Source organism: Rhinolophus hipposideros (genome assembly GCF_964194185.1).
Source record: "Rhinolophus hipposideros genome assembly, chromosome: 3".
Lineage (NCBI taxonomy): Eukaryota > Metazoa > Chordata > Mammalia > Chiroptera > Rhinolophidae > Rhinolophus > Rhinolophus hipposideros.
The window spans coordinates 11,610,105-11,631,985 of record NC_138049.1 but is presented as its reverse complement, the minus strand read 5'-3'; the positions used below and the strand labels follow the sequence as shown (position 1 = coordinate 11,631,985).

Genomic DNA, 21,881 nt, shown 5'->3' with positions numbered 1-21,881 from the left:
TTCAGAAAGTTTTACTTATTAAACATCAATTATACCTCAATAAAAAGTTTTGTGGGTGTAACTCCTTAGTATGGGTTTAGTCTCCATAAATTTGAGAAACAGAAAGGTCAGTGTGGCTAGAACAGGGTAAGTGAGAGGGAATTAAAAGACAAGTCAGAGGTAGGCTGGGCAGACCACATGTATCTTTATAGGCTCAGGTCAAGTAGTGGAAATGTACTTAGTGAAGGTTTGTAAACAGGATAGTAATGTGATCTCATTTATGTGAAATGCTTTTTGAGCAGGGTAAAACAGCCTAGTCAAACCCCTGGCCAGGTGGCTATATCGAGTGATTTTAATAGTGCTTATTAATTCTGAGTATATGAGGATCCCTTATGGCAATTTCTATTACAAAATGGGTTCTCCAATTCCATATAAAATTTTGTGAAGAACTGAGATTTCTGATATGTTCTATTATCGAAATATATCATATAGCAACCTTATTCAGTAATGAGTATGGGACAGGTATCAAATTTCCTAATTTTCCATAAGAATAATTTGCCAATAATGTGATCATAATTTCAAGACTAATGTACATCGCACATATGTATGTATGTATGTATGTATGTATATTAGACTTGGCTTTGTAGAGCAATTTTAGGTTTAGAGTAAAACTGAGCAGAAAGTACAGAGTTCCCATATCCCCATATCCCCCTACTCGCACACACATACAGCCTCCCCTACTGTCAACATCCTGCACCAGATGGTACATTTGCTACCATGATCCTACACTGACACATCATAACCACCCAAAGTCCATAGCTTACATTGGGTTTCATTCTTGGTGTTGTACAAGCTATGAGTTTTGGCAAACTTGTAACTGCATATATCCACCAGGATAGTAACATACAGAATATTTTCACTGCCCTAAAAGTCCGCTGTGCTCTGCCAATTCATCCTTCCCTTCCCCCAGCCTCTGGCAACACTGATCTTTTTACTGTTTCCACAGTTTTGTCTTTTCCAGAATGTCACACAGTTCAAATCATGCAGTCTGTTGGCCTCTCAGATTGACTTCTTTCACTTAGTAATATTCATTTGTGTTTCCTCCATGTTTGTTTTTTTCATGGCTTAATAGTCCATTTCTTTTTAGGGCTGAATAATTCCTTTGTCTGGATGTGCCACAGTTTGTTCATCCTTTCCCTTATAAAGGACATCTTGGTTGCTTCCAAGTTTTGGCAATTGTGAATAAAGTTGCTGTAAACATCTGTTGTGCAGGTTTTCATGTGGATTTAAGTTTCAAGTCCTTTGGGTAAATACCAAAGAGTGCAATTGAAGGATAGTATGGTGAGGACATGTTTAGTTTTGCAGCAAATCACCAACTATCTTCCAAAACTGGCTGTGTTATTTTGCATTCCCAACAGCCATGTATGTATGTATGTATGTGTGTAATAGTATCTCATTGTTTTAATTTGCATTTCCCTTAATAACATAAGATGTGCGGCACCTTTCATATGCTTCTGTCATCTGTACCTTTGGTGAGATGTGTATTCAGATCTTTTGCCCATTTTTTAATTGTGTTGTTCACATTCTTTTTGTTGAGTTTTAAGTGTTCCTTGTATGTTTTGGATAACAGTACTTTATCAGCTATGTCTTTCACAACTATTTTCCCCAAGTCTGTGGCTTATCTTCTCATTCTCTGACAGTGATTATATTTCAATGCAGCATATTTTGACACTGGTCATGCCTTCAGTTCACCAGATCTAGTTAAGTATATACTGAAAGATGATTAAGATAAAAATAAAAATATTGCCAGAAACACAAAATAAAATATGCTAATATGCACTGTCATCCAAGCAATAGCTTCTATTTGCAACTATATTGGAAAGAAAATTAGAAATCTATTTAAGCGCTTAGAAAATTGACTGAATAATTTCTGTTGACATTGTTCTTTAGTTAAGTCAAATTTTTCCAGGTGATTATAAGAATCCCTAGTCATGGAGCACAGAGTAATAGAAAGATAGCAAGAAGGGAAATAGAATTATATTGTTTGATATTTTACCCCCTGCAATCAACAGTGTTTCAGCATTTAAAAATTACGGAAACTTTAAGTGTTCCTTTGTGGAGGTGGTTGCTTGTTTTATTATGTTGGAGCAATGTGGGGGATCAGTGTTAAATAAAACATCCTTTGTATTTCCAAGTTATACATGTGAAGTTGTTAGATTGAAAGAAATGAAAGTTTCTAGTCTTAGACAAGCCCAAAAAAGTCAAAATATTGCCTATCAAGTCATCTTCCTCACTATTCACTATCTGCTTTTATACATTTGAAATTTTCTATAATAACAAAGTTAAAATTTTAAAATGAATGCTTACATACATTGAAATTTAGAATATAAAACAGTTGGCATCTGAAATCAGTAGGAGCAATGTGGCTTATTCAACTAACTAGCCAAGTGGAAAACATCTAATAAAGTTAGTCTGTAATTGAAATAAATTTCAGGTGAATCAAAGATTTTAATGTATAAAATAAAATAATAAAACTATTAGAAGTAAATATAGAAAATTTTATTTATTTGGGGGGATGGGTCATGAAAGCCTTTTCTGAGCACACAAAACCCAAATTCCAAAAAGATTAATGAACGTGGCTACATTAAAAAAGTTTTCTCCACACAGGAAAAAACCTTACAGAGTCAAAGACAAATGATTAACTGAGAAAAATATTTCAATGCATATGACAATGAGCTCATTTCCTTAATATATAAAGACCTCTTACAAATCAGTTATAAAAGACCATTAAACCAATAGAAAAGTCAAGAAAGGACTTAGAAGCAGTTCATAGAAAAGAAACACAAATGGTTTCTAACATAAGAAAAGACAGTCAACCTCAGTCCTACAGAGATGAAAAGTAAAATGTCAATGAGATATAATATTTCATTTATCAGAAAGCAATTCTTAAGATATATGCTATTAAAATAGATACTTAGGTGGAAAAAAAATCAAGATGTTGAACAATCTATATTGTATGTCTCTATCTTTGTAAAAATAACTATATATGCATTGCTACATATACACATGTGTGTATACAAGTTTAAATATGCATAAAACACTCTAGAAGAAGATTATACAAACTGGTTACAGTGGTTGTTTCTATGGTGGGAACCTGGACGTCTTGAGTGAGGAGTAAATATAACTCCATTCTGTGTTCTTTTACAATGTTTAAAAATTTAAATGTATGTCTGCATTACCTTTTCGATAAAAAAAATAACTAGTTGATTAAATAAACTCAATAATTTTATTCAACAAATAATTACTGAACATCTACTTTGGGCCAATCACTATTTTAAATGCTGGAAATACAACTTCAGCAACCAGCATAGATATCTATCCTCAAAGCTCTACCATGCTCCTGGTGAGAGAATAATAAAAATCTCAAATGAATTATTTTCAGTCTGTACAGCCTTGACTATAACTTATGATGTTTTCTTTGGATATGACTTTTTTTAATACAAGTGAATATATTTAGTTTTATATAAAATAGTAACTATAGGAACACAATCTTTGGACTGACACAATTGTCGTCATCATAATTTGGATAGGCCTTGTTGAGGGAGAAGATGCAAAAAGAGGTTCATGGTTCATGCCTCCATCGGTATCCATATAATTAAGAATTTTGTTCTCCTTGCAACAAAACCTTTCAAATCTCTCTGCCTTCATCTTATGGTTTACCTATTGAGAGTTAATCCTCTCACTCCCTTACTATTTAATTCATTATTTTAGAATTTCAATCTAAGTTACATCCTGAAGATTCAGGACAAAAAAAAAAAAAACCCAAAGACCTTTACTGTCACCCATATACATATAATTTCCATCAGTGTCCTAAGTTCTCATTTTCATTGCATCTCTTGAACAACTACACCAATGAGATGTAAATTTACAGCTGTTAAGATTTTGTTTCACTTATAAAAAACGCAATATTTTAGTTAAAGGATTGGGTAAGCTAAAGAACAATATTTCTAAAGTATGGCTGATGAACTCTAGGCTTGCTCAATGTTCTGTCAAAAAGGGGTTAGTTGGCCAATCAATTGGGAAATGCTGCATATGAAATTTCCACATCATTAAAAAGTTTTCCCACGTTGGATATTTTCAACGCACATTAGCATTGCAATATTATGTACTATTAGCATGTTTGTGGCCCTAAGAAATCCTTCAATGAAGAAGTTTTATTAATTTTTGAACTTTTCTTCCTCCCTTCTCTCTGCCACAAGTTAGCCCTAGGACTTCAAGTAGAGCCAGATTCTTTTCAACCATAAAGTTGTCATGTGTAAAATCTAAGACTTGAGACCAGATGATATTTTAGAGTCACATTCTACTTTATTATTTTAGATTCTTGATCTCACGTTAACAAAATTAAGCAGTTTAAGTATTCAATGTTACTGCTTTGGAACACAGCCAAATAAATAATAATCAGCTATCATTCAATTCCAATATATGCCCTACGATTGATTAATGTGATATGAAGTGCTACTCAACCTAAAACACTGAAATGTTAAAAATTGCCATTTTAAAGATCAACTAAGAGGTGAGGCGGCCGGGTAGCTCAGTTTGTTAGAGTGCAAGCTGTGAACAACAGGGTTGCCTGTTCGATTACCACATGGGCCAGTGAGCTGCGCCCTCCCCAACTAGATTGAAGACAACGAGCTGCCGCTGAGCTTCCAGAGGGACAGCCAGATGGCTTAGTTGGTTAGACAGTGAGCTCTCAACAACAAGGCTGCCGGTTCAATTCCTGCAAGGGATGGTGGGCTGCGCCCCCTGCAACTAAAGATTGAAAATGGCGACTGGACTTGGAGCTGAGCTGCGCCCTCCACAACTACTAGATTGAAGGACAATGACTTGGAGATGAAGGGCGCTGGAGAAACACACTGTCCCCCAATACTCCCCAATAAAATTTTTTAAAAAAAGGACTGAGTTCTCCTTCCCCTTTCCTTTAAAAAAACATAAAAATAAAAAAATAAAAATCAACTAAGAGTAATATTTGTAAGTAACTATTCACATGAACGACTATGTCATGACTTCCTTTATGAGGCATGGAAAAAAGAAAACAGATTATTTTTTCATGGAGTCCCTACTCATTTGTCTGCCAAACAGACCTACATCAGCCTGTGTTAAGAAAGTTCTGTACCAGAAAGACTGAGGAAACAAATGATGAAAAAGAATAGATCTCCTGACATCAAAGAAATTATAATCTGAGCTCCAATCGGGACAAGTCTCCATTTTGAATCTTTGTTCTCCTCTCAGTAAATTCAGCATACTCCCTGGCCCAACTCTGGAATTCATGCTGTAAAAACTTATTAGCTCACAGCTAACCTGAAGCTTCCATGGGCAAGAATTACAGCACAACATACCTCTGTCACAAGGAGCACACTCTTGGTCCCCTGGCAAGAAGAAAATGAAAAAGGCTAAGTGTGTGTGAGTTTAGAACCATTGAAATCCAATATTGTCCACCAGATTCCTTCCTCATAAGGATAATCCTCTCTGATAGAACACAGCAATAACAACAAATGCAGAATCCAATTTTTTTTTAAGTATGGGACAAAAGATATCCAATTCAAACCACTCCTCCAAATCAAAATGTGATCGCGAATAGCCTTCCTTTTAACAGAATACCAACAAGACTTAAAATTATAGCCTGTCTTTCAACTAAACTCTGTCCAAGAAAGTTTGATTGGAATGCAACTTTAAAAACAATCCAAGAATTTTCTCTTACAGTGGCCCTCACAAGTGTGTTCAGCCATGGAACTGAATCTTTCTAAGTTCTGATTATCTCTTGATTTTTATCACTAAACCTAACTTCCAAGTTTTCAGGGGCACAAACAACGTTGTTCAGTCCTGATTTCACACAGAATTTTCTATAGTCTACTAGCTAAAGATGAACCTTAATAAAGGAATCTTTTATTTCCATATTTAAAAGGTGCAGTTCCCACTAAGAAAATCCCACTATATTTTCATTAATTCATATGCAGGAAATATGCAACTGAAAAATCAGGGAACGTGACATTTTCATACTTCACGATTTGACCTATTAATAACTTTTTATGAGGCAAGTTCATCTTCTGGTAAAAGCTCATGAATAACAAATACTGACCTGAGAATCTAAGCTTAATATGTCAAGAAGCTAAAATTGGTCATTTTGTGTGAGCATGTGTTTAAAAACTTTTTGATTAAAAAAATACTGAAAAACTTTGAAGAGATTCTCTCCTTTGGTAAATGGAACTGGAGATGCAAGCCCTCTGTGAAGGTATTGCTTGAATTCGCACAAGTTACAAGTGCCCTCTCCAACCCCCATCTTACACAGATTTCTAAAGCATTGGAGAAACCACCAGGTAGAAAGTCAGCACAAATACCCACGGTTGTCATTTAATGATGGAGGCTCAAGAGAGAAAGGGAGACTGGGTAGGAATTCTGTTGTAAAACAGTTTCATTATAATGTCAGCGAAAGTTGTCAGTACAGATATGTGTGACCAGGAGGGCCCCAAAATATCTTACGACATCTTAGTTCTCAGGTGGTCTTGAAGCAGGCCTACTGGGGACTCTGCAGAGGATTGTGGTTAGGGAGACTTGAAAGAAATTTGATCCATTGGAAAAGCCAGCATTGACTCCTGCCTTTGCAAATACAGGACTGTCTCATATTCAAAACCCCCAAAGCTAGATCAACTCCATTTCCTTACAATCTTCAGAGCATTCCTGAAACTGAAGTCATGGTTGGATCCTCAAACAAGCCAATTCATTTAGATTTTTCCTCAGTCACAGACCACCCCCTCAACCCCAGCATCTTGTACACGCAAAGCCTTGACAGAAAGGAGTATGAGGAGAGAGGAAGGGTAAAATAAAGTAAATCACTACCATCTTCATACACAAAGGACAATACCTCATTACATAGAAAGACATTTCACATGAGAAAAGGTGAAAGAATCTTCAGAAATAAATGATGCTGTGTTTGTTGTTGGGCTGCTAACATTGAGACGGTCTAAATTATTTAGACACTTACCAGATCCAAGTGGTGGGACAAGTGAGTCAGATGATTTGGCAATGCAAATTAGCTCTCAGTTGGAAAGATCTGATTGGCTAATTCACACACTAGTGTTAGTAGCTCATTACTACTGAAAGACCTTTCCTTCCCATGAATGTGTTCATTTTGACCCAGATTTAACAATAGAAAGAGTCTTAAAGTCAGGAAATCTACCGTGTTTCCCCCAAAATAAGACCTAATTGGAAAACAAGCCCTAGCATGAGTTTTCAGGGATGACATCCCCTGAACATAAGCCCTAATGCATCTTTTGGAACAAAACTTAATATAAGACCCAGTCTTATTTTCAAGGAAACATGGTAGGTGGTGAACAGTGTTATCTCTAACAAGTTCTACACATTTGGGAAATCACAAAATCTTTTTGGACCTCAGTTTCCTATCCATAAAGTGGCAGGTTAGAGTAAATGCAGTCTGAAGTCCCTCCTTGATAAAATAGATTTGATGTCTGATTCTAAGCCCTGGCATCAGGCTTCCAAGACAGGTGAGTAGAGGCCTCCCAACCTATCCAACTGTAAGACTAAGAATACATGCCTGATGGGATGACTCAGGCTGGGAAACAGTGAGAAGCAGATGATTAGACTTGAATTCAACCTTGACCTAGATGATAAATCAGTAGAGACAACTGATAAAAGTGAAGTGTCATCTTAAGATACTTAACCATAGAGCTGGGAGGTCGATGGGTGGAGCTCGGCCCCTTGTTAACTCTCTAGTCCTAACTTCCCGTTAAAATTTGTGGTAACTTCCAGGAGAGGGATGTTAATAAATAGAAGAGCCATCTGGGAATTTGGGCTTTTTCTTCTTCAACGCGGGCAGCTGTTTGGCGCACTGGTGGGAAGTGTGCATTCGCACGCTTCTGGGGTGACCTCATTTCTTTTTCTTTTCCCGAATAAACCGTTCTTTTTCGTATGTTTTCCAGAGACTTATTTTTTCCAGTCGACACAACTTACTGATAAGGGTCAGGCAACAGAATGCTTCAAAGGGGGAAAACCTTCTGTAAGAGACAGCAAACTAGAGTCAAGCCTCAGCTCAGTCGTTCACTAGTAATGTGGCCCAGGACAAGCCACTTAACCATTCTGAGCCTCAGTTTCTTCAATGGGTGTATTACTCTCTGCCCCACATATGGACAGCACAAAATCTTTGTATTGGTTTAAGAAAATGTGCTCCAACACACTCGGTAGATTGATTGTAAAGCAGTCATAGCTCAGAGGTTCCATGTGAATGGACATTTAGGATTTACAAGAAGGTCTCCTTCTCAAAGAGTAGAACAAAAACAGAGGCTAGAAAAAGACTTTTGAGAAAACAGCTTCCTACTTGCCCACTCCTAAGATGTAGACACTGAAATGTGATTATGTGAAACTTCTTTAGGCTCTCCAAGAGAACAGAGAGTAGACTTTCAATGGAAATGGCTGCATCATAAATAGATAGCTAAACTGAGTCTTTGTCATACTAAAAGGCCCAGGCCTTGCAATGACATTTAAATAAGCAAAAGATTCACAGAATCTTTCCTTTACACCAGGAGACAGGACACGTGTTGAGAGGGCAGGCAAAGGACAGGGCAGAGGGGTTGGACAAATGTGCCTGGGTAATGAAGAGAAAGAGGTACAAAAAGCTGGGGGGAGGAGGAAAGAAAAGAGATTTGGCTACAGCCAAAATTCGCTGGGGGCTATTGATTGGCATGAACAGGTAGGTAAAATGAAGAAAGCTTTTCTTACCTAAATGACTAGATTGGCTAGGAAGAGAAGTATTAGACAACAAAGCTACCTTGACCCAGGGACAAATATACGATATTAATGCACAGAGTGATTGGATAAAGCAATGTTAACTGCTAAATGAGGGAGGAAGAGCACCTAATAGTGTGTGTTTTTTAATTATACCTAACCAAGTACATTTGTTTTGATCAATTCTCCATGAATTCTCAAAAGAATATAAGGAGACCATCCAGAGAAGATTGGGTAATGATTCACTGTTAAACACGTGTGAATTGCAATAATGTCAGTATAAATGAGGGGAAAACCCTGCTAACAAAAGTGAGGAGCCAGAGTTAGAGCAAGACTGGAGAGATGGGTGTTCAAATCATATTGTGTAATAGAAGTTGAAGAGAATTGAGGTCAGGGAACTTCCTAAGAGAGAAACTCTCTCAAGAGACAGCAAGACAGGGAACCAAGAACTCAATCAGATAAGACGCTATAGTAGAAAAGCTTGAGAAGAAATCTGAGAGAGCTAGAGTACAGGTCATTAACATACAGCAGGAAGCACTGAGTCTTGAAGTCTACCGAAGGGCAAATTTGGGGATGTAATCAATACAGAAAGGGATGCTGAATCCAAGAAGACGAGCACTGAGAAAAGTCCTAGATTTAAACAAACTGGAGCCTTTGAGAGCACTGTGACTGGGGTGTAATGAACAAAATCAGGCAGGAAATTGGCCAGGCTACGTCAGTTTGGGAGCCTTTTATACAGTGTGTGAATTCTCAAGCTCCTTGCTTTTTCTTCTCCTTCCTGCTGCCTGACTTTCAGCTTTTTTCTTTGTGTCCACCAGAAGGCTCAATGCACAGGGAAGATGACACTAATTGTTAAAATTATGAATAATAAAATGACAATAGCTACATATCAATCAATAATTACTTTCAATGTAAATGGATTAAATGCTGCAATCAAAAAATAGGGTGGCTGAATGGGTAAGAAAACAAGACCCCTACATATTTTTTAAAGTATGGTGAATATTTACATTTAAAAATTTTATTACAGTAAAAGACACATTGCCGTTAATCCCTCTCAAAATACTCCCCCTTTTTTCAAACACACTTATCCCATCATTCTTGCCACTTTCTGAAGCAGTCCTGGAAGTCCTCTTTCGTGAGTGCCTTTAGTTGCTCTGTCCTGGCTGCCTCGATGTCCTGAATTGATGTAAAACATTTACCTTTCATGGTCATTTTGACTTTGGGGAAGAGCCAGAAGTCGCACAGTGCCAGATCCAGTGAGTAAGGAGAATAACACACTATAATATTTTTATTTGACAGAAATTGCCATACCAGAAGCAATGTGTAACATGGAACCTTTCTGTTGCGGTCACAAAATATGGTGAATGCTGTTGCCAAGTGCCATCCATCAGAAAGGCAGGGATCTTCAATACAGGACATGGTGCATTCAAACTTAGTAACAGTATGTGACAAGTTTCAACTTCGGTGCAGTCAGTCAGGTGTGAGCTATGGTTGAGAGAAGGTGTGTTTTAAAGTGTGCCATGAGTCATCCTCCATCACGACAACACTCCATGTCACACATTGCTTCTGGTGCTGCAATTGCTGTCCAATGAAAACATGATGGTGTGCCCTCATCCACTTTATTCACTGGATCTGGCACCATGGGACTCTGGCTCGTCCCCAAAGTCAAAAAGATTCAAGACATTAAGGCAGCCACAAGAGCGCAACTAAAGACACTCACCAAAGAGGGCTTTCAGAACTGCTTCAGAAAAATGGCAAGAATGATGGGATGTTTGTTTGAAGCGAGTTCGTGGGGGGCATATTGAGAGGGATTAATGGCAATGTGTCTTTTACTGTAAAAAATTCTTGTATTTAAACATTCACTGTAATTTTTATCACATATATATAAAATGAAATATTGCTTGGCCAGGGAAGGGAATGGGTTCTTGCCATCTGCAGCAGCATAGATGGACCTGGAAGGTATTGTGCTGAGTGGAGTATCAGACAGCGAAAGACAGACGCAATGTGATTTCACTTATGTGTGGAATCTAAGAATAAAATGAACAAACAAAACAGAAACAAACTAATAGATACAGAAAACATTTTGATGATTGCCATTTTGGGAGGGGTGGTTGGGAGTGTGGGTGAAAATAGGGGACAGGATTAAGAAGTACAAATTGGTTGTTACAAAGCAGTCATGGGATGTAGGGTATACCATAAGGAATATAGACAATAATATTGTAATAACTATGTATGGTGTCAGATGATTTGTTGGGGTGGTAGATGGGAGGGGGTTGGGACGGGGTGAAAAGGTGAAGGGATTAAGAAGTATAAATTGGTAGTTACAAATTAATCATGGGAATGTAAACTAAAGCATAAAGAATATAGTCAATAATAAGGTAATAACTATAAACAGTGCCAGGTGAGTACTAGACTAGTCAGGGGGAATCACTTCTTAAATGATATAAATATCTAACCACTGTGCTCTACAGCTGAAATGAATATAAAATAATACGGAATGTTTAAAAAAAAAGTAAGCAATAAAAGTAAATATAAATAAATAAATAAATAAACAAATAAACAAACAAACAGTCACGGAGATGTAAAGTACAAGGTAGGGAATATAGTCAATAATATTGTAGTAACTATGTGTGGTGTCAGATGGGTACTAGACTTACTGGGATGATGATCATTTTGTAAGTTATATAAATATCTAATGATTATCTTGTACACCTGAAACTAATATAGTATTGTATGTCAATAGTGACATTGTATGTCGTACTAATGAAATATTGTATTTTAATTGAAAAATAAAAAATTATTTTAAAAAAATTAGTGAAGAAGAATAAACACATAAAGTTACACGGCTAATACGTGGCAAAATTGCGATTCGCAGCCAGGTTCATATGTTCTTTAACCATCCCACCTGCTTTACAGAACAGACTTGCTCAAAGAACTGACTGCTCCAAATAATTTAGATTCATAAATCTTAAAATAAATTAGTTAGATCATACATGCCATGAGAGACAACATTGAGAATATTAATATAAATGGAAGTTGTGATTCTTTTTAAAGAAAAATAAAGTATTGCCTGTACCTTCAGAAAAATTGGCTACTGATTCCTACATGGGAAATTATATCAAAAACATGTAATGTGTTAGCAATACAATTGTATATGTCAGAGTACACTTTTATCTCATTTTTGTTAAATACCCACATATCTGAAGACAAAAATATTCAAGATTTTACACCTAAATGTTAACTATGATTATTTCAGTGTGGTAGGGTCATAGGAAATATTAATCTTCTCCTTCTTTCTATGTATTATTGACAATAAGCATGTATTACAGTATGTGCCCTAAAGAAAAGGAATTTTTTTTTAACTTAAGTAATATATGACAAGATAGTTGATAACATAAATTTAGTGTGAGGTTGAATTCAAAGTATTTGCCTAAAGAGATTCTTTCTTCCCTTCCTTTATCTAATTTGATATTTACTAATTTTTTCTCAAAAACTTGTTCTGGTCTTATAATAAATAGAAGACATGAATGGAGACTATTTAAATACATCCTCTCAAAATCCTGCCTTCCTATCTTTTGATCTCTATTTTCTTCCTCTTTTTCAATCTGAATTCTTAGAAGCAAATTTTCCATCTCTCTGCCCCAACCGTCGTCAGCTTTGATCTGGAAATATCTTTAGGAATGAGATTTTCCTCAATGCCCAGGGAAATCTGTGACAAGCACTGCTAACATTATACTATTCACCCAAATAAGCTTTCTCTGGCCTAGATGGGGTTAGATTACATATTCTCTCAGATCCAGGAATGGGAGGAAAGATGGACTAGCACAAAGCAACCTTATCTAAAAAGAGGAAATCTTGTGGCGTCCTTTTCCTTATGCCCTCAAGGCAGCCATATATTACTGGACTCTCAGTTCAAACAGACCCAGGTTTAAATTCTGACTACAGATTAAATTTTTGGTGTTGGGATCATGACTATACCCCTTACTGTTTGACCTTGAGCCAGGTTCTTAAACTCTCCGAGCCTGTTTCTTCCTCAGTAAAAGAGGAGCTAACTAATAACAGCATTTCTTAGAGTTATTAAGAAATTAGACAGTAGACCGCCTTTAACATCTTCCCTGGCAGACAGTAAGTGGACAGTGTACGTTAACTGTCAATAATAACAGTAGTAATGACATGTGACACGAAGCCACTGGGGACGTGCAAATGTGTGCAGCCAGTTTGAGAAACTACAATTAGAAACAAGGAGCCTCTTGAACCCTGTTTCGACCTTCTCTTGACGGCTCACCTCAGTGGCTCTCACTGCCCAGATAGTTCCCAGCACTATTGGGGAAGCCTCATTGGCCAGGGGCCTCCATCTATTCGCAAAAGGTCCACATCCACTTGGTAAGAAAAGAAACATGAGTCTGTGGGAAGTACACAGTAGTGCTCAATGCCTGAACGCAGTCCAGGACTGAGAGGGGAATCTCTTGCTAATTTGCTCCCAACACAAAGCTCCCAGGAATAGATATTTAATGCAAAGTGGAAATGATCATACCCCGTGTCTAGGACTCTGCTACTGCCGGGAACACCAAAACTTAAAACAAAGTCGCTTTGGAGGGATTCGCTGGGCCTTATTGCTATGTCTACTTACTCTGCTTTGATGAATGCTCTGATGTCTTCTCGTGCTGGCTTCTGGGCTTGGAATAGCTGATGTTTCTGTTGAGGCAACTGATTTGTACGTAACTTTGGAATGTTTGTGAGTGTTCACAAAATAACACTAAATAATAGTCTGGTGCCTAACTCAAACCTTGCTCAACAATTCCCTCTTAAGTCCCCATTACCTACGCAAAAGCAGTTCTAGTTGATTAATCAAGTTGAAAATTCCAGTACAGGAAATCTTAGTAGCTTGTGTTCTAGGGTAAAATCCAGCTCTAGCTGGAAAACCTTGGCCATGTTTGACCGAGAATTCTAGCTCAGATCCTTCTCTTTGAGAGAACGGCTGCAACTGAATCTACCCAAGAAAAAGTATTATTACTTCACATGATTACAAGTGAACTTTTAGGATGGTCTTGTCTGTTCTCTTGCAATGAAATACCTGGAAAATATTTGGTATTCAATAGGCCCTTGGTTCAATGTTAAATATTCAAAAATGGGTGCTCATCATATTATATGATTAACATTCACACTCATGACTGAGAACAATTCTTTGCCTGTTTGGTCAGGATGGTAAGAGAGATTGTCATTTATGGTCCAACAGGAACCAAAAGATAAGGCCTTTAGCACACATTGATTCAGGCTTTTAACAGCTAGAAAGAACAAGGTTGTTATACCTGACCTGCACTTTAAGTAAATTAATAAAATGTTTCTGTTAAGTTGCTAAAGAAGCAGAATCTTCAAACATGTTCCAAAAAGTAATGAGATTACACCAAGGACCAAAACTACTTTAAACCTTCTCAACATTGTGCTGTACTCTGAGATATCCAAAGAGCATAATCATAAACAAAGAGCCTAAAAAGTATGGTCTACATGTTCATAGCCATTTGCTCGGGTTTTGAAAAGAATTAAAGATTACCTCCTTAAAACACGACTTAGTAGAAGTGTAGCCAAATGTCTTCTGCGTGAATTGTGACGTCTTGCACCAAATTATATTCTATAGAAGTGAACAATGAGGGGAAAAAGGTGAAGGGGAATAAGAGGTTCAAATTTCCAGGTATAAAACAAATACCCTGTTTCCCCGAAAATAAGATCTAGTCAGACAATCAGCTCAAAGGCGTCTTTGGGAGCAAAAATTAATATAAGACCCAGTATTATATTGTATTATGTTACATTATATTATTATATTATAAAGACTCAGTCTTGTATTATAATAAAATAAGATTAGGTCTTATATTAACTTTTGCTCCAAAAGACGCATTAGAACTGATTGTCCAGCTAGGTGTTATTATCGGGGAAACACAGTAAGTCATGGGGATGTAATGTACAGCATAGGGAATATAGTCAATAATATTGTGATAGCGTGGTACAGTGTCAGATGGTTGCTGGACTTATGGTGGTCACTTCTTTAGGTAGGTTAATGTTGAATCACTATGGTATACACCTGAAAATAATACAATACTGTATGTTAGCTGTGTTTTAATAAAACTTGTTTAAAAATAAAATAACACAAGGGTTACAACAAGAGACAAAGAAGGACCCAATAATCCCACTTCTGGATATTTATCTGAAGAAACCCAGAATGCTACTTCAAGGAGACATGTGCATCGATATGTTCATTGCAGCATTGTTTACAATGGCCAAGGTCCACGTGGAGGCAGCCTGGGTGTGGTTGATGGATGAATGGATAAAGAGGAGGTGGTACATATATACAATTGAATTCTACTCAGTCATAAAAAAATGAAATCTTGCCATCTGCAACAACATGGATAGACTTAGAGGGTATTGTGCTGAGTGGAATAAGTCAGACAGAGAAAGATAAATGTCATAAGATTTCACTTATATGTGGAATCTAAAGAACAAAATAAATGAACAAACAAAACAAAAACAGATTTATAGATATAGAGAATAAACTGGTGGTTGCCAGATGGGAGGAGGTTTGGGAGGCAGGGTGAAAGGGGTGAAGGAATGAAGAAGTACAAATTGGTAGCTACAAAATAGTTATGTGGATATAAAGTACAGCATAGGGAATATAAATAATAATATTGTAATAATTATATATGGTGTCAGGTAGGTTCTAGGTTTACCAGGGTGATCACTTCACAAGTTATATAGATGCCTAATCACTATGTTGTACACCTGAAACTAATATAATATTGTATGTCAATTATAATTGAAAAATAAAAATTTAAATAATAAGTTAAACATTAAATAAAAGTGAACAATGTTAAACTGAGGATCCTGGGAAGAATTTTGAGTCGGGTCCATTTCTTTGCTTTCTGAGAGGTCTGTTTTTTCCTATTTTACACCAAGTTTCAGTAATCAACATGTAAATTTGCCTATACATGGTTAAATGTTCTGTTTCTCTCGGACATTAGAGATCAGTGCACAAGACTCCTAAGAGCATTTTTCTACATGATAGCCAAGAAAAAAAGGAATTCTACCTTGTTCAAATTTGAAAGAATCTATCCAGTCACAAATTTCTGTTGAAATTTTGAAAGAGAGTATGTAAAATTAATAACAAGTCTAAAATAAAACTAAATGTGGAACAGTTAAGAGGAGGAGGAGGAAAAAAAAGATGTTTTTAGTTTTGAGCAAGTTAAATGAATTGCCTTTGTTACAATGATGTTTTCCTGCTAAGACAATGTTGTTCTACTAGAGATAATTATGGTAATAGGAATTAGGGCAATTTAAACTCTACTGAAAAGGGGATTGAAGAGATTCTTATGTTGCAGAGAAACCTAAGAATATGCTTGAAATCCTAGCTGTTTATGCCATAATTAAAATAACTATGTAGGTACCACACTAACTTTATGTATTAAAGGAATCAACAATTATAGATGAAACCACTAAAATGACCCAAGTTTCCATAACTGGGGATTTTCGATTTGCTATATGTTTCGACTGAAGCTTTAGGCTTTATATTTGGACCAAAATGCCATCATATTGCATAATTTTCCAATTCAGAATATTTGAACTTGTCTTTCAATATACAACTTAGGGAAGTAAATATCACCCCAAATAGACACTAATGTTCCTTATCTAGCAAATGACCACATCAGGATAATAATCTGGAAGCCCTAGCTCGACTCAGTTTATGAAAGGATGTCTTTTTATAGATTACACAATAGCCTGATTTTCAATTTGTAAATGTGTTTCATTGTTCAGTGTCGTTATTCATCCCGTTCAATGAAGTGGCTCTACTGTTCGAGGCCTAACGCCACAGGTTAAAGTCAGAGAAATGAGTCATGTTGGATTTGGTCCCTAGAAGTGCTTGCCAACAATATAGATGAGTCTATTCCTAGCATTTTAAATGATTTTTATTTTTTTACCCCTGTATTAGTTTCCTAGGGCTGTAGTAACAAAATACCCGAAATGGAGTGGCTTAAAACCACAGAAATGTATTCTCTCACAGTTCTGGAGGCCAGAGGTCTGAAATCAAGGTGTTGGGAGAGCCCTGCTCCCTCTGAAACCTGTAGGGGAGAACCCTTCCTTGCCTTTTTCTAGGCTTCTGGTGGGCTTGGCAATTCCTTGGTGCTCATTGGCCTGCAGCTGTATCACTACAACCCGTCTTCATCATCACCCCGTCTTCATCATCACGTCATCTCCCTGTGTGTCTCTGTCTGCATGGGGCTGTCTTCTTATAAAGACATCAGTCCTATTGGATTAGAGGCCCCCTCCATTATGACCTCATCTTAATTTAACTCACTACATCCACAACTCTTTATCGTCAACTAAAGTCCCACTCTGAAGCACTGGGAGTTAGGACTTCAGCATTTGAGGGGGAAAGGCACAAGTCAACACATAACACTCCCTACTACCTTTAATCTAATCCTCCTCTGCCAATAAAGCTCTTCTATGCCATTTGAGTCTCTACCTGGTAAGAAAATGAGAAAAGACAGAAAGAGACATGGGTTGATAATGTTTTTACTTTCTTCGAAGCATTTCCCCTTCATCTCCATGGGTCCACACAACAAAGCCTACTGGTTAGGTTTTGTTATCTCAGCTTTTACAGATGAGAACGTGTAAGTGGTGAAGCTAAGTGCCTTTCTTGGTAGCCCCCAGCTGCTATATGTCCCAAGCAGAGCACTTCAGTCTCCCAGTCTCTAGATCTGTGCTGCTGGCACTAATATGTAGAACCGATTATAAAGACCCTCCGTGTAGGTCCACTGACACTCATAGAAACATAGAAACTGGGTGTTTCCAAATTCAGTAGCGTGTTATTATAAAAAGGTCATTAGGGATCCTTGTGGTGACAGAACTGTGATGTATCTTGATGAAAGTTGTAGACTATAGTCCACCATCCCCTCCGCCATCAGTTCCAACTCTGTCCCACCACCCCCATCACTACCACGTCAACCCCACAGCCTCCACCTCCCCCTTCACTGCCAAGTTGCCACCCGCGGGGCTTTGTATCGTCTCTTTTCATCTCTTCCCACCTGCATAGTCTCCTCCTCTCCTGCTTCCTTCACTCTGACCATCTCCTTCAGTGTCTGGGCAACAGAGATAAAACAAAAGCTACCCTATCTCAATCATTTGATGAACAATCCGAATCATTCATTCGTTGAACAAATATCAACTGAGAGCACACTATGTGAAAGGCACTGCTCTGAGTGCTGAGAGTACAGTAATTCCCCCATTTGCAGGATTTTTTTTTTCAAAAAGCTTATGTTTTAGTATTTTCTTCACTCTCACACACCATTTGCTATTTTAGCCTGCTTGCAAATTGTCAACCTGTGCTTGGGTTTCCAGCTCACACTCCCTAGCCTCCACGCCGGATGGAAAGCAGAAGTGAGCTGTTTAAGCAGGACACGGGAGTCAAAAGGAAAGTCTCAGGCAATAGTCATGAAGTAATTTCTTATCTCTTATTGCCACAGCAAGCTACCGCAGGAAAGAACTTCCTATTTCCATACTCAGATGATGTGTATTTGCTTAATGCAACTTGCCTACAAGAGTTTAGACATGGACCCTCTCCAGAGAAGACACTAATATATAAAGAAAGGAAATTTAAAAATACATTAAAGAATGAGTACACCACCAAATAGGCAAACTGAAGTCTTTTCCTCATTGTTTGTATGGTATGAGCAGGAGGAGACCTGTGTTCTTTCTGTTTCTACGTAAAATAAATAGCTATAGAGGGATCAGGCGCTACGCAAGACTCTTCAATGTTCCTAGGAAAGTACTAGGAATGCACAGGCCCCAGAGACTCGCAAAGCCCACAACTGTAGTCAAATATGCCTTGATGAGTTATAAGTCTGCCTCCTCTAGCTAAGTTTCTTTCACATATACACAAGCAAAAACAACAAATGCTCCAGGTGCCCTGTGGGGGAAAAAATCATCTCTGAACCAACATCACCTAAGTTCTTGTTTTCATACAGAGAAATTTTGTCAAGCCTGTGACTTTTTTCTAAAAGCACAATCCCTTCCTGCTGTCTGCATACACAGGGGGATTCTCCACAAAGAATATGCTTTCTCAACAGAGCGTTTCCCCACATGAACTCCTCGGGACCCAAACAAGGGCTGAATTGTTCTTTTCTAAACTAAGCCCATGGTCTGCAGTCCAACAAACTATCAGTACAGCATCCATTGAAAAAAAAGAAAATCAGAGTGAGCACCCAACTCTCTCCTTCAGAGCTCTAACAGCTTTAGAGAGTGCCTTTAGCACTGCACCTCACAGCGAAAGGTTTCTGAAGAGCCGCACAAACATCATACCCCTAGAGTCACATTTTAGAACTCACTGTTCTAAAAAGAGCGTGAGTGTACCAGTTGCCTTACCATCTTGAAATGCCAAGCAATAACTCCACATAATATCAACCAATGAGTGATTTTACTTACATGCAATGAAAAGACAGTGAATCCAAGGGCTGGCTCTTTCTCCCTGAAGGCAGAAAACTCATAATCGTCTGAGGCAAAAGTTGAGGGCTCCACTTGAAGCCACCATGGCTCTGAAGGTTCAGTGTACACCAGACTACCATTAGAAACTGACCAGCAAGTAAAGCTCTTTCGAAAGAAGAGGAAGTGTCATCTCTAGTTCCCCAATTTTATTGTTGTTCCCTCTTACTATTAACGAACCTGTCCTTGATTCCAAAATCCAGGATATGATATATGCAAAGCAGGCACATCCCAGCTCTCTGACTTCATTGATCGCTGAACACGACCCATTGTATTCATTCCCAGGACACATGTATGAATCATTACATGGTTTTGTTTTCCTGTTTTGCAGGCAAAGATGTTTGTTTACTCACAGGCATGGAGGGTGAGATTATTTGCAGAGCTGTTCTCGGTGTATGTAGTTGAGATACCACTTTTTTTTATCATCAGCCTCTTTTAGGCCCAAATTCCCCTTTTTTCTCTTCTTTCAAATTGCCCTTCTTTCTCTTCTCCTGAAAGTTTGTTATACTCTACTAAATAGAGGGGACAGGTAAATTTGTAAAAAGTATTTTAGGATACAAATAAGTCTTAGCCTGCCATTCTTTTGCAGCACACATAATCGATTCTCTAAATTCAAAACTTTTCTTTCACATGCCAGAAAGGGAAAATGACAGACTGAAAGTTAGAGGTATTTGAAGTCTTCACCAATAAATTCCTGCCCTCCACCCCCCACTCTCCTTTTCAACACCAGCATCTTGTTTCTTCATACCTCCTTGGGAAAGAATGCAATCTCACTATATTCATACTCTACTTTCAAAAAAAAAGGAAACAAATAATTAGAAATGAACTCATGGTCAATGCAGAGTTTCAAACTGTGGTTACTAGACCATGAGCATGTGTATATTAGTTATCTATTGCTGCATAACAGATTACCCTTCCCACCCTGACACTTAGAGGCTTCCACCAACAAACACCTATTACCTCCCAGTGTCTGTGTGTCAGGAATCTGGGTCCAGCTTAGCGGGGTTCTCTGGCTATGGATCTCCCACAAAGTTACATTCAAGGGGTCAGCTGGGACGGCAGCCATCACAAGTCTCAGCTGGAAAAGGAAAGGATTCCAAGCCCCCTCTTGTAGTTGTTTGTAGGATTCAATTTCTCAGGGACTGGGGGACTGAGGGCCTCAGATCAATGCTAGCTGTTGACCTATAACCACCCTCTGTTCCTTACCCCATGGGCCTCTCCTTAGGGCAACTCACTAAAATAGCAGTTGGCTTCCTCAGGGCGAAAAATCAAGAGTGAAAGGGAATGAGAGCGAGGTGTTCTGATCCTGGTTAGAATACTCTGTGGTGATTCAGATCTGCCCATAGGCAATTACAAAGGCCTTCACCTGGCAGGCCTCAGTGGGAAAGCTGTGCTCCGCACACTAGACTTGGTAATAACCAGCACATGTAGTGCCTGGAGGGAGTTGTAGTCAAGGTCAGGGCCCCGTGGTCAGTCATGCTCTGTGGCATATTTATATTCCCAGCCCAGTGCCTTCATTCCTAAGCCTCTGTATCTGAGACCTTGGGCCAAGGTCCTCTTCAGGTGCCGCTCCTCCTCACGAAGGGAGGACAGGGAAACCTTGAAGACACTTTTCCGCTCTACTCAGTCAGTACTCTCTATTCCTAGTCCCCTCCCCCACACATACACACACGTCAAGGTCAATGAAACTGCCGGAGACTTTTATTGGGGACTTCGTCAACACATGGGGCTTCTGCATCAGACCCTCCACAAGGGCACCATGGGGACAATGGAACAAGGGGAGTCGGCACTGATTCCAGCTGTAGACTCTTGCTTATGATCTCACAATAAGTGATCAAAGGCGTAACGCTTCCATTTTGGGCTTGTTGCTTGAATCAGCAACTCCAACACCTGACAGCTCCACTCTCTGCCCAGCTCAGTTGACCTGTCAGAAACAGAGTGTGAGCAAGACAGAAGTCATAATATTTTGTAACCTATTCCCAGACGTGATAGCACAACACTTTTGCCACACTCTGTTTGTTAGAAGTGAGTTACTTGGTCAGCCTACACTCAAAAGGAGAGGATTACAGGAAGTGTGCATGTCAGGAGGCGGGGCTCCTCGGGGGCTATCTTACATATTTAGGTTCAGTATATAAAATTTTATCCCAACTCAAGTTGCCCCTGTGCAGCCAAATAGTAACAAAAGAGAAGACTCATCTAAGGATAAAACCATAAATGTAGTCGAACCACTAAAAGAAAATCTGAGACATTAGCCTGCAGCCCACTCTAGCCATTACCAAGGTCACACGGCCCAGATTTGACAACCGAATGACCATCATTCCATCTCCAAGAAACAGACAAATGAACATACAAGCAAAAACCTAAACTACACTATAAAACTCGTGTAGAATCTGGAAGGCAGCTAAAGCAATTTCAATAAAAAGAAAAACTTTTCACCCAACCACAAGCATGAGAAAGTCTTAAAACAAGCCTAGAATTGGACTTTCTTCGGGGAGTTTAGATAGTTACCTTAGTCATTTATCCCTTTACAATCAGAATTCCCAGACACCTGGCCTTTCTCCTCTTGATACTCAATGAATCTA

The 21,881-nt window shown here is 38.3% G+C and overlaps 1 protein-coding gene across 3 annotated transcripts in view; it reads right to left on the bottom strand.

The window, feature by feature from the left end:
* Positions 1-19,461, bottom strand: part of IPCEF1 (interaction protein for cytohesin exchange factors 1) — a 160,432-nt gene extending 140,971 nt beyond the window's left edge. For all 3 annotated transcript variants that reach the window (XM_081044331.1, XM_081044332.1, XM_081044333.1), the window contains exon 1: positions 19,243-19,461. The gene's annotated coding sequence lies outside the window, so the exon portion shown is untranslated. The remainder of the gene's footprint in view (positions 1-19,242) is intronic.
* Between the last annotated feature and the right edge of the window lie 2,420 nt (positions 19,462-21,881).